Below are 13,192 nucleotides of genomic sequence, written 5' to 3'. Positions count from 1 at the left end.
GGAAAAAGTTATGAACGTTAGGGAACGAGCAAGGAACCAAAAAAGAACCTTCTAGAATGTTCTGGAACATAAAAATCCATAAAATTTCCATAAACCTCCTGAAAGATACTGAACGTTACAAAAGTAAAACAATCATCTGAGATATTCTGGATATCACACTTCCTCAAATATCGAAAACTTTCTGTGCGTTACTGAACGTTTCAATCAGAGAAAGGAGAAGAATTATTTGGAATGTTCTGTACACTTGTCATTCTTAATTTCAAGAACTTTCTGAAAGTTAATGAAAGTCCAAGAAAGAAGTAAAGGGCCTTCTAAAATGTTCTGGAACACCCAAATTCATTAAATTTCGAGATCTTTCTAGAGATTACTGAATGTTTCAGAATGAAGAATAATAATCTACGAAAATGTTCTAGATAATCAAAATTCTTAGAACTTTCGAGAAGTTACTAGACAAAAATAAGACAAAGACCTTCTGCAAACTTTTTTAAATTTACGAAAAGTGTCTGAGAGTTTGTGAACGTTCCAGAAAGAATGAAAAATACCTTTTAAGAAGGTTCTAGAACAACCAAATTCATAAAATGTTTGAGAAATTTCTGGAAGCTACTGAGCATTCCAAATGAAAACAGAAATAATCTCTAGAATATTCTGGAACATTAAACTTCCCAGGTACTTTCAGAAGTTACTGAATGTTTCAGAAAGAATAAGAAAACTAACCTTCTGGAATTTTCTGGAACAAATTTTTAAATGCCGATTATGTTCTGGGAATTTGTCAACGTTCAAGAAAAAAAATGTCAAATGGACCTTCTGAAAAGTTCTGGAAAATCAGAATTCATTAAATTTTGAGAACTTTCTGGAGATTACTAAACGTTCAAGAGAGAAGCATTCTGGAGAGAGATTCTGGAATGTTCTCGAAAACAGTTTCATTGAAGAAGTGTAACTGGAAATTTAAAAACATTTTTTCTAGCTAACGTGGCTAGCCACGTCGGGTCAGCTAGTTACATATATTTTGCTGGAAACATCTATGAATTTGAATTTTTGAATTCAATGTTTAAGCCCTCGGAAACCAAAACAAGATGTCATAGCCAAATCACACGAGCACACATGATTGGTAAAACATTTAATAAACATGACAATATTACCACTGCAGTAAAACATTGTGAACACAGCTGCACTGCCGTGAATCGCAAGTCAGTCCCATCTGCAAAAAGTAGGCATTGAGAAAATGGACTCTGAAGTTTTCAAATTCGAATTCAATGTAAAACTTCAAAAAATCGCCATGAATTGAAAACTTCTGAGATCATCATGAAACTTTCACACATTGATTCAAACGTGAAAACATAACAGTGAAAAATATAAAACTGGCTAAAACAATGTTAGGTTTTGTACTGGAGGGTACATTAGTTCGTAATGGGACTGACTTGCGATTACATTTCATTGTGGGACAATTTGACTTGGTATTGTTTTTCAATTTTACTGAACAAATTATATATTTTTATTCACGCAGCTGAAAGATCATCCTAAGAAAGATCGAAAATGGCTATTAACTCATTTTTGCCCAAAATGCAGATGGGACTGACTTGCGATTCACGGCAGTGCAGCACTGAAAATAGTTCATAGAAACCTCTATCGTGCTCTACAGCATTGAACTTGTCCGCTCATACCTACAGAACCCCTCCAGGCTTGGGCGTATAGGTTGTATGATAAAAAGGACAGAAACGACCATCCGACCAGCTAGCTGGGCAAGGATGGAGCACACCAGTTTTAAAGAGAGCAAATAATTCATGAAACTACCCATCTATCCCTGACACTCACCCATACAATAAAAAAGACACGGCCAAGCGGCAACCAACCAGTCAGCTACCCACCCACCATGTCCTGCTTATGCTCGTCGTTCTAACCGGTAGCTGGGGTAGCACAGTCAGTGCTGCATGACTAGCTGGTTGGGACTATTCGCCGGGCAGCCAACAATAGACGAAAAGATTCGGGGAAGAAAATGCACGGGCTTAAGCTACGACGACCGTCCGCGGTGGAACAACGTTCAAAACAATCATCGCCGACGCCGTTATTACAGCGTGGAAGACAATTGTAAAGGGTATAAAAAAAGATGGAGAGATGCCATCCCCGAAAAGTACGACGGTGAACAACCAGGGGTGTAAGCTGGCTGTCAACTGGGAACAAATTGCGCCTACCCTCTATAATGTTTTAGAACCAGTAAAAAGACGTAACTTTTTTTTTTTTTTTGTTTGTATTTACGTGTATTTTAACTTATGCTAATTCTACACTTTAAAGACGTAACTACCTAACAAAAAAAAAAAAAAAAAAAAAAAAAAAAAAAAAAAAAAAAAAAAAAAAAAAAAAAAAAAAAAACAACAATTTTCGATTGCAAAAGTGAATTTAATACCGTTTTATCATGCTAAAAGCAAGTCAATATGTGATTTGAACATAAAGGATGTTATATTCAGCATATTAGATTGAAAAATTCCATTCCGAAAAAATCAGTGTTCTGTTTTCACCATTATGAAATATTAGCCTCTACTTTCGTTTGTTTTTGTTGTTGTTTTGTTTGGAGTGCGAGAATCAGCTAAAAATTGAAAACTCCCTGAGCGATTATTTTTCTCAAATGAGAGGATAATTAAACACTAGGGGAAATGCGGGTAACACCGTCAGGGTGGGTAAGCCCGTCACCCCAATGATTTTATCAGAAAACAGTTATTTAGTAGCTTTTTGGTCACACGCATTATTTGGTTTTACCATTTTTACTCTTTCGAGACAAATGATACCAAAATTGACCTGTCAAACACGAAGAAAATAAACAAAACAAACGCACGCGTCATTGTACCAACGGCGGATGTATTATTTCGTCGGTAGAATTTAGCTTCTGGAATACAAAAGAAGTACAAAAATTAACTTTCATCAATCATGTACTCTCATCTGTACTATTCTTTAGTGCCAAGATTCATTGAATGGTCAGTTTCAACAATTATTCAGATATTACGGTGTAATTTAAGAAAAGTGGCCTTTTCGGGTAAGCCCGTCACTCATCGGCGGGGGTAACACCGTCATGCTCTTCGGATCACCGGATGTTTGTTGAACTGACTAGGCATTTCTATTTGATGCCACGCAACTACAAACTGATAACCAACCTGGGAAATTTATATAGGGGTCGCCCATAAATGACGTAGCATTTTATGGGGGGAGGTGAGTTGGAGTCTCGAATTATTCTACTAGCTATGTATTACGTATTGGAAAATAGACTACGAGGGGTGGAAGGGGGCGTCAAAAGTCGTCAAAAAAATGCTACGTCATTTATGGACGACCCCATATGGGTTTCTCCTGGGATTCCTGTGGGTTTTTTTTTCTAAGGCTTCTTTCAGTAATTCCTACGGTTTATCCAACTAAATTTACTAGGATTTCTGCAGGAGTCCCTGCTTGGACTCTTCCTGTTCCTTCTGGACCTTGTAAGAGCATAATTTGTAAATTATTTTTTCAGCGATTGCAAATTCACTAGCGCCGCCTAGTGGCAGAATTCCGAAACACGTGTCCCGTTTTATGTAAGTCTATGTCATACTGATCAACTTAGCCGAAGACACCAAATCATTGGATTCTGAGATATGAGGTTTGGAAAATTTACATGCTCACTAGCGCCGCCCAGTGGAGGAATTTCGAACTATGTAACTCATCATCTGTAAGTTATTAGCGTATCTAATATTTTTTTCCGAAAACACTATTTCTTATTATCAGGGTCGCATATCGTAACGTTTGCTTGACAACCTAGTGCAATTTAGCATCAAACTGTTGGTGGCGCCCCTGGCGGCCAAGTTACCAACTAATCATATGAACCAAAGTTCTAAATGGTAGATCTTTTCAAACCCTAAAACTTTGCCGAAGAAAGTATTGCGCTACCTCTTAACACACCCGGGATAATTGACCACACACCCAAAAAGTCCAAATCCCCAAATCCCAAACTAGTCTCCTATTAAGCGAATTCCAATTGCGCCCCCCGACCAGTGATTTTACAAGAGTATCGACTGTAGAATGATTGGTAAACCATCACTGCACTTCAAAAATGTACTGAAAATATTTTAAAATTGAAATCTTCAAAAGTATCAATATAAAAATATATATGACGGACTTACCCCATAGGGGTGACGGTCTTACCCGCACTGTATTAAAAACATCAATATTTAATATGGTTGTGTTATGTGCATTGTTCGCCAGAATTAACATAATTTGACAATTCCAATGCACATGTCTTATAAAAAACTAATGAATCAAATATTCTGCGTACTGAAAATATCAATTTTCGTCTACATTTATTTTGAAAAATCCAAATGCTTAAGGTGACGGGGTTACCCCTTCCTCCCCTATGACTCAAGAAATTTCGATAATTATCGAAAACACTGATCATAAGCAGCAAAATCGAGAGAAATACACTGATGTTTGTGCTACTGTTGATGTTTATAAAACCATTAAACAAAAGATGTTTACAAATTAGAACCAACAGTAGATGGCGCGCAGGTGGGCATGTTTGGGTGGGCGTAGAGGGTAGGACCTTACACCCCTGTGAACAACGGTACAAAAAAGGGATGCTCGACACACATGGAAATGATATCCTGTATGCTGTTCACAGTGGAGCTTTCGTGATATTTTCGCCTTTTTCCTCCAAATGGAAATACAGTGTTGCCACTTAAGGCTATTCATGCATATACATACAACATTTACCAACTTTAGAACATAACTGAAGTTTTGGGAAAGGCTACGCGGGTCCATCATGTTTCACTGGGTTGGGTTAAGGTAGGGTATTGTACCATTTGGGCAGGTGTACCTATTTTGGGCACTTGCCCCTATAACTAAGTCAACTTCAAACCGATTGATTTGAATTTTTGTACAGAGTTAGATACTGTACGTGCAAATCTCTCTTCAAAATTTCAAATCAATCGGTTTGAAATTGACTTAGTTATAGCGGCAAGTGCCCAAAATAGGTACACCTGCCCAAATGGTACAATACCCTACTAACACTATGGTGCATAATTGATCGGACAAACGCCGATTTTCATACAATATGGCCAAGTTTGAGATGATTTAGCTATGGTTCGCTTTGATGGATTGAGCTCTTTGTTTGGCAAAGAACTACAAATATGCTAAACTATACGTGTACGAAATATAAAATGCTCTGATTCACAGGCCTGGGCGTCCAAAATGTGCAAAAGTGATCGGACAGCGCTACTCCTTTGATTTAGACGCGTGCCGCTGTCCGATCGCTTTTGCACGTTTTGAAAGCTTTGTCACGCCCAGATCTATGCGCAAACGAACGATAAGCCCGATAGCTTGAAAAATAATATTTATAGGAGCCATGATAAGCCCTGAGGAGAGTGACCAAAATAAGAAGTCAACAAAGTCATCGGAGATAGAAATGCATAGATGTATTGCTGACCGCTTCCCAAATTGACGCAATAGTGTGCACACATCTTCAAAATGTGATTATAGCGCAGGATCACGACGGATCGAGTTGGGGTCTTCGGTGCACTTATTCCTTGTGTCGTGCTCTTGCGTGCATGCGATACGATACAAGGCTACCCTAGGAATGGGAGACCACCGGGCGCACTCCTGGACTGAAGTGATTGTGAACCTGCGCCGCACCTGCCTACGGACCAGGAAGCGGATGCAGCCCCTTTGATTGCCACTGTCCGAACACTTTTGCACATTTTTCAACGCTTTGTCACGCCTAAGCCTGTAAACAAGAAAATTAGTAGTTCTGTGTCAAAAACTAAGTTCTATCCATCGAAGCAAACTTGGTCATTTTGTATGAAAATCAGCGTTTGTCCGAACAGTTATGCACCACAGTGTATGTACTTTGTACTTCAAAACCGTATTCTTTGTTAGAAATAATACATTCCTGGGCATGTCGTGCAGATAGAGAAATATAAATGATCAAAAAGTGAATGATATTTAAGTTTTAGCATAGTGCCATTTGGATAGATATTGCCGATGCGCTGTTGCATCTAGGGATATCTGAGTACCTGTATATTTAAGATTCGCGGAAGTTACGTTCAGAATCGAGCACTAGTTTATGACACAGAGTGGGTCGAACGTGCTACGGTGAATCGATCGAAGTGATATTGACCGCAGCCCTCTTGATCGCAGTTGTAAAGGAGTGGATGAGCTCCAGTAAACTGGAATTGGCTCACCACAAAACTGAGGTAGTGGTTGTTAACAACCCAAAAACGAAACAGCAAGCGGTGATTTGTGTGAGCATTTGCACTTTCTCTTCGAATCGCTTCGTCAATCACTTGGGGATGTGGTTGACGATAAGCTTACGTTCGAAAGCCACGTTAATTAGAACTGAAAGAGAGCCTCCACAACTATAGTGGCAGTGTCCCTGATGATGTTCTATAGCTCTGTAGTGTATGCCAATAAACTCAAACTTCAGACTAGTGACGCTTCATCCAAATGAGTTTGAAGTTTCTTTGAGGCAACAAAACTCAAGAACGGGTGGACCGATCAGCATGAGTCTTGCATGGTTCGATTCGTATTCGTGGTGACTGTGTTTATATGTACAAAAAGTTACAAAAATCAACTGAAAAAAAGACCAATTGTGAAATTACTGAAATTGTTGAGCGCGGGGAAGAAATCCAATATGATCGCAATAAAACCAATCTAGAGTGCCGTGACAAAATGAACACACTACAGTTGTCAAATACCACAATTAAAATGGCAGTACGACGTCTGCCGGGACAGCTAGTTAAAAATAAAACAAAATAGGCGCCAATGAATAGTAACAATCTACCTGACTCAGGTCCTTTCTGGTCATAGCAGGGATGTCAATCTGAAAAATCTGTATCACACATTTCAAAAATCTGTATCCCATACAAAATTTTGATGAAAATTCTGTATCCAATACAAAAATAAAATAGCCTCTATAGCTCAAAAATCTGTATATATGGCAACCCTGGGTCATAGTTACTTTAGACATTATCTTCATGATTTCAATCATAATTGTTCTCTCGAATATCCGATTTGTGCTTCTTTAGAGGAAACGACGAAACACGTTTTGTCCGTGTGCCCGCGTTTTCACACAATGCGTGACCGCATACTTAGCACATGCGGTGAGGACAGAACTCCGGACAACATTGTCCCGAGGATGCGCAATGACGCTATACAAGAAATGGTCCAAGGGGTCGGAGGCGGCTACATAGGTCATACCGGTGCCCTGTGGTCGAATTCCTTATAGCCATTAAGTGGCCGCGGGGAGACCATCCTGGTAGCGTTGATGTCGTGCTGCTGGTCTACTGAGTTGGAAAAGGTGCCTGGCAAAGTCGGGGCATGTGGAGGCTGCTAACTGATGCTAGCACGTAGTATTTGTTCGTGATACTTGCAAAACAGTTGGGCGCAGGAGTGGTGGTTGACCCTGCACGTTTTCCGAGGACAAAAGGAGTGGTTATGTCACCCGGGAAGCTCGTAAAGCGCCAGCACTCTAAGTACTTAGGCCGTCTTAATGACGAACGCATCGCCTTTGTCTCCTCTGCCACCTAGCAACCTACTTCTACTTGGCTGAGTAATCCTAAGCTTCTGTTTCTCTTCTTCATCTGCTGTCCACTAGGAACGAGAGGGTCCTCTCCCCCTGATCCACCCTAATATGAGGTGACTGAGGTGCTAAGCAAGGTCCCTGCCTGACAGGGGATTCTATCCGGGAGCGTGAGCGGGTCCAGTATATACCTGCCATTCAATGGATATTCATGAAATTACTGAAGCTGGCGTGAGCTTTGCTAGTAAGTCAGCAATGTGCACTTCGATTGGATCGACTTCCGGAATGGCAGGGAGGGAATCGTTTGAGCTGACGGGAAAGGACATACTGTCCATGCCGGAGTTGTCTATAGCGGAAGCTGTTTACTACGTAATAGTAGAAACCTTATTTGTCACAAATGCTGTTCACGTTCAAAAGGAACCGCCGCAGCCGGAAATGTGATTTTTGGTCGCATATTTTTCTTTGTGGTTCCCGATGAGACATTTCGAAGGGATTCCATATGTCTCGACGCTCCACGTCGATGCAACTATCGTTCCATGTTCCTCCGGTTTCAAGAGCGGCTGTGGAGTTCACAGTAGTGCCCGCACGCAGATGTCCTTGTGGTGGAAGTTCAGTCAGTAGCCAATTATCTTAAATAGACCAGATTCTTCTACTAACAAAACATTACCGATATTCTACGTTGTTTTTCCAATTAGAACAGGACTTTTCTAAACACTTAAATATTTACTCCTGCTGACCAAGGCTCCAAAAATAAACACATCCTAATAGTTCAAAATACTATAATATTTTTTTCAGTGTAGTATCAAGAGTTTTGGCGCGTTATTCAAAATCAGATGATCAAAATTAAAGGCATTTTTCATTTTTCCGATACTGAACTGTATGTTGATCAATATCGCTTTAATGTGACATTTTGTTTGTTTCTGTAGTTATTATTTGTATGTTATGTTATGTTATTATATGTTGAACAAAATTCTGTCACGTAGTTTTATGAAGGTCTTTCCGATACAATTTTGTAGGAATTTTTTTTGGCAATATTTTAATTGCAACTAAAATTTTCCGCAAAAATTGTTACAAAGTTATCGAATTGACCCCAGATTACGGTTTTCAGTGAGAGAATGTTGAATTTAAATCAAATGATTAGAACGTAGCGCTCTGCTGTGAAACAATGGCAACACGGCTCTGCAGTAGTAAGAACATAATATAATTGCATAGATAGTAGATACCTAGTTTTGAAAAATTGCGGTAATGAGTGCCTAAAACGCGGCGTCCATTATTTATCTCATAAAGCTGCAGTATGTGTTTAGGATGTAACGATACGTCCATAAACAACCATCTATTAAAATCCTTATCGAGACGGCGTTGTTCACCTTGGCTCATAAATTACGCTAATCTTCCTTCTCTTAAAAAGAGTATCACAGTTTAAGGTGGCAACCCGCAAACGTGGAGTGCCTTAGCTGCTGCACTCGATGGGTACGATGACACTTTCAGAGGAGCTCAATTTTCGAGATGGTTTTATGTAACCGTCGGAGGAAAACACACAATCAATCGCACACACAACCATACGGCCATACGCATATTCTCACTCGAATACTTGTGCACATTGAGTATTGCAATCTTACTTGTATCACTGGAGCGACGAGACCCGTCGGTGTCGGGAAACTTTACGCGTCTCGTTCATAAATCATCCTAGCACTATAGTGAGGGCACTTGAATGAATAAAGTTAATTCATACCACCGATTCTAGGTTCAAATGCTATCGAAACGAACTTCCGCCGGCGCACTTCAAATTCCAACTTGCTGTAAATCGCCAACGCCTATAACCGGAGTCACATTCTATTGCAAATGTTTTTCACAAGCCACTACAGGAGTGAAAATCCCATGTTCACACCTCTGCCATTGAGTGGGCTGGTTTCAAGAGAAAAACACTTGCTATCCAAAGCCAACAAGGTGCAACAGCTTCAACACGTCCACAACAGTTGAGATCTCAAAGCTAACTAATTTGACTGGTGTGCGGTTGACCGATGAAAACGGTCCTTACCACAGCATTCATCCGCTCTCTGTGGCGGCATTTCGAATGGGCATGCGCTTTCCGGTCAAAACAATCTGGAAATCCTGTCTGCCTTTCTCTCACCTGAGAACTCATCTACCCGACACTCAACGAAAACATGTGATTTTGAACACATGGACGGAAGTGTGAGAGAGGAAAACAACCTATCGTTTACTGTGGAATATATACTTTTGCGTTCGGTCCGTTGGTTGGTGTGAGGCGCGAGTGGAGGGCCGAGTGGGCGATAGGTTAGTCTGATGATGGTGGCTCCAACTGGAAATGAATGATTTATGCGATTGTTTATCAGGAAACGAAGACAGCGGTACTGCCTAGGGCTCTGTAAAAATGCACCAGCAGAACTATCGTGCATTCCTTGCTCAATATGCAAAACATCCTTCAAAGCTTTCACACGCATATTTAGGGGTTCATGAACACTTTTTACCCTTCTTTAGGCGTTGTCCATAAACTACGTAGACTCATTTTTTGCAATCTCAGAACCCCCCCCCCCCCCCCCCCCCACTTCCCCCCTCGTAGACTTTCGTCCACACAAAATCGAAATTTGTAAGGACCGCAGACTTTGACCAAACCCCACCCCTCTGCGTAGTTTATGGACAATTGGACAGGCCCTTAGATCCTATAACGGTAGCTTCTTTCATTATACAAAGCTACGATTTGCATTCTATCATGTCCAGTAAGTCTTCTGAAAGTTCAATAGACAGTATTAGAACAGTCGGGATATCCTAAGTCATCCTAACTGTCTTGAGTTTAGATCCTAAATTCTACGCGTGTAACGGTAACTCCTTTCATTATACAAAACAACAATTTTTAATCTATCATGTCCAGTAAGTCTTCTGAAGGTTTAAAAGACATTATCAGATCGGTCGGGATATCCAAGGTCATCCAAACTGTTATTGATTTTTGATCCTAAAGTCTACGGATGTAGCGGTAACTTATTCCATTATAGAAAGCTACGATACGATTTGTATTCTATCATGTCCAGTAAGTCTTCTGAGAAATCAATAGGCAGTATCAGATCAGTCGGGGTATCCTAGGTCATACAAACTGCTCTGGAGTTCCGATTCTGAAATCTTAGGTGTCTAGCGGTAACTTTTTTCATTATACAAAGCTACGATTTGTGTTCTATCATGTCTAGTAAATCTGATGAAAATTCAATAGACAGTATCAAAACAGTTGAAATATCCTAGGCCATCCAAACTGTTTTTGAGTTTAGATTTTAAAATCTACAGATATAACGGTGACTTCTTCCATTATACAAAGCTATGATTTGTATTATATCATGTCTAGTAAGGCTTCTGAAAGTTTAAAAGACAGTATCTGATCAGTCGGGATATCCTAGGACATCCAAACTGTTCTGGAGTTTAGATCCTAAAGTCTACGCGTGTAACAGAAACTTCTTTCATTATACAAAGCTACGATTTGTAATATATCATGTCTGGTAAATCTTCTGAAAGTTCAATAGACAGTATCAGAACAGTTGGGATATTCTAGGCCATCCAAACTGTTCTTGAGCTTAAATTTTGAAGTCTGCGGATGTAACAGTAACTTCGTTCATTATACAAAGCAATGATTTGTATTCTATCATGTCCAGTAAGTCTTCTGAAGGTTCAATAGACAGTATCAGATCCTGTTACGAGTATGAATGTTGTTTACATTATTAAGACAGTATAAAACTTGAGGGGGGCTCGTGGCCTCGAGGCTGCACGTTCACTTCATACGCCGATGGTCACGGGTTCGATTCCCAGCCTGCTCAAAAACACCTCTTCCAGCCACCGGATGATACAACACGGAGCACAGGGACACATAACTCCGCTAGCAATGATGGTTCTCCGTAGTTGTATGTCCGAGAGATTGTGAAACTATTGAGAACTTGATACAGGTCCTACATAAGCCCTGGTAAAGGAGGAAGGTTGCGATGGCTGTTATTCATGTTGTATCCAAATTTGTACCAATGGAGTAATTCACGCTGAAACCAGGCCGCTATTTACATAAAGTCTGGGATTTCATTTTTTTTCTTGCTTATTCGCTAGAATATGATAAAAAAGGATGAAAACCGCTTTGGTTGGGTTAAGTTGATGGACCCCTCGCTTGGCAAGGGGCTGACAAGGTGACAAAAATGAGGATTTTTCATCAAACTGCACCTAATTTATCGCATAATATCTAAAAAATTAATGTTGTAACATATACAAAACTTCACTTTTCTATGAAGGGAAAGTATAGACCTTTCATTTGAAGTTGAAAAATGTTTGGCAGCCATCTTGGATTTCGTCTCCATTTTTAATTTTATCCTTAAATTGCGATTTTCGCTGTGTTTGCAACCACCGATTTCGAATCCGAACTCATCATTAGAAACCTGAGAATCTAAGCTTTCCAAAACATTCAAAAACTTTAGGTGTGCATTGACCGCAACAATGATATATCGATTCAAACGTTAGGCGACCTCCTATTTTCCCATACATTCTCACGCACGCATCTGATCGTGTGATAACGGGATCGGTGTGGAGCGGACCTGGTGTGATGGTTAGAACACTTGATTATCACGCCGAGGACCTGGGATCGAATCCCACTCCCGACAAACTTGCAAAAAGTGAGATCTTCCTTCGGAAGGGAAGTAAAGCGTGGGTCCCGAGATGAACTAGCCTAGGGCTAAAAATCTCGTTAATAGTCTATTTCACGAAACGACAACAGTGTTGATATTGATATTAACACTCACGGGCTTGGGCGCAACCTCCTGTCAAATTTTCATTCATGAAATGAGCGATCAGCTGATTCGAAACGTCTCGTAAAATGGCTGATACAGATAAAAAAAGGGGTCGGTGGAATCGCATGCATGCGCGTGGCGTCTGCAGCAGTAACAAGTAGACCACGTTTTCCGCGTCGATTTCTTCGTGCCAAGTACCATAATTTCGTGTTTTTTTACGATATTTTTTATGTTCATCACATCTTCAACTTATATAACGCGTTGCGAACTTTCGCAGATAATAAATATGTACAAAGGTTTTATTATCCACAATCTTATTAACACGGGAACGTGTAAAAAGTAATACATGAACATAGGTGAAACTCAAAAGCAACGATTTTAGTTATTTAGTTGCCCAGTTTTCTCGTAAAGCTACGGCGCGGGTTTCGGTTTTCAGCATTGGCAACACTAAACGGAATTGCATACAGTTATTTTCTGACTGAGAAATGATAAGCTTGGTGTTATACCCTACCTTTGTATACATGTACCTTGATATTCATGTTGCCCCAAATCCTCCCCATATTGAGCCGTTGCGAGTTAGAGTGTCAATCAGAACAAGTCTGGACGAACATTTGAAAAGGGCCTATCTGCTTTGTGTAAACAAACATGTTTTTGTCTCTGTAATGCCCATCTGCATCCACCCACGCACGTCAACACCCTTATCAGAAAGAGTGTTCTTCAAGCCAGGGATGGCAAAAATACTTTTTTTTCTTTTCCGTTCATCGATACTGGCAGTAAAATAAAAACAAAACAACGGCAGCACCAATACCATCAGACGCCGCGCCGACGGCAGTCAAGCAGACGCTTGATGGTTTTCGCTTCCCCACGAAAACATTTATGAGCAGTCATGCTGAGGCGGGTG

General features: G+C 40.2%; 1 protein-coding gene across 1 annotated transcript in view; it reads right to left on the bottom strand.

Moving 5' to 3' along the window:
• Positions 1-10,078, bottom strand: part of LOC115266332 (gamma-aminobutyric acid type B receptor subunit 1) — a 458,609-nt gene extending 448,531 nt beyond the window's left edge. The window contains exon 1 of the mRNA XM_062851638.1: positions 9,145-10,078. The gene's annotated coding sequence lies outside the window, so the exon portion shown is untranslated. The remainder of the gene's footprint in view (positions 1-9,144) is intronic.
• Positions 10,079-13,192: the final 3,114 nt, after the last annotated feature.

This window comes from Aedes albopictus, chromosome 2 (assembly GCF_035046485.1).
Source record: "Aedes albopictus strain Foshan chromosome 2, AalbF5, whole genome shotgun sequence".
NCBI classification, from domain to species: Eukaryota; Metazoa; Arthropoda; class Insecta; order Diptera; family Culicidae; genus Aedes; species Aedes albopictus.
Note: the sequence above shows the minus strand (reverse complement) of the source record. Positions and strands in the feature narration are given on the sequence as shown.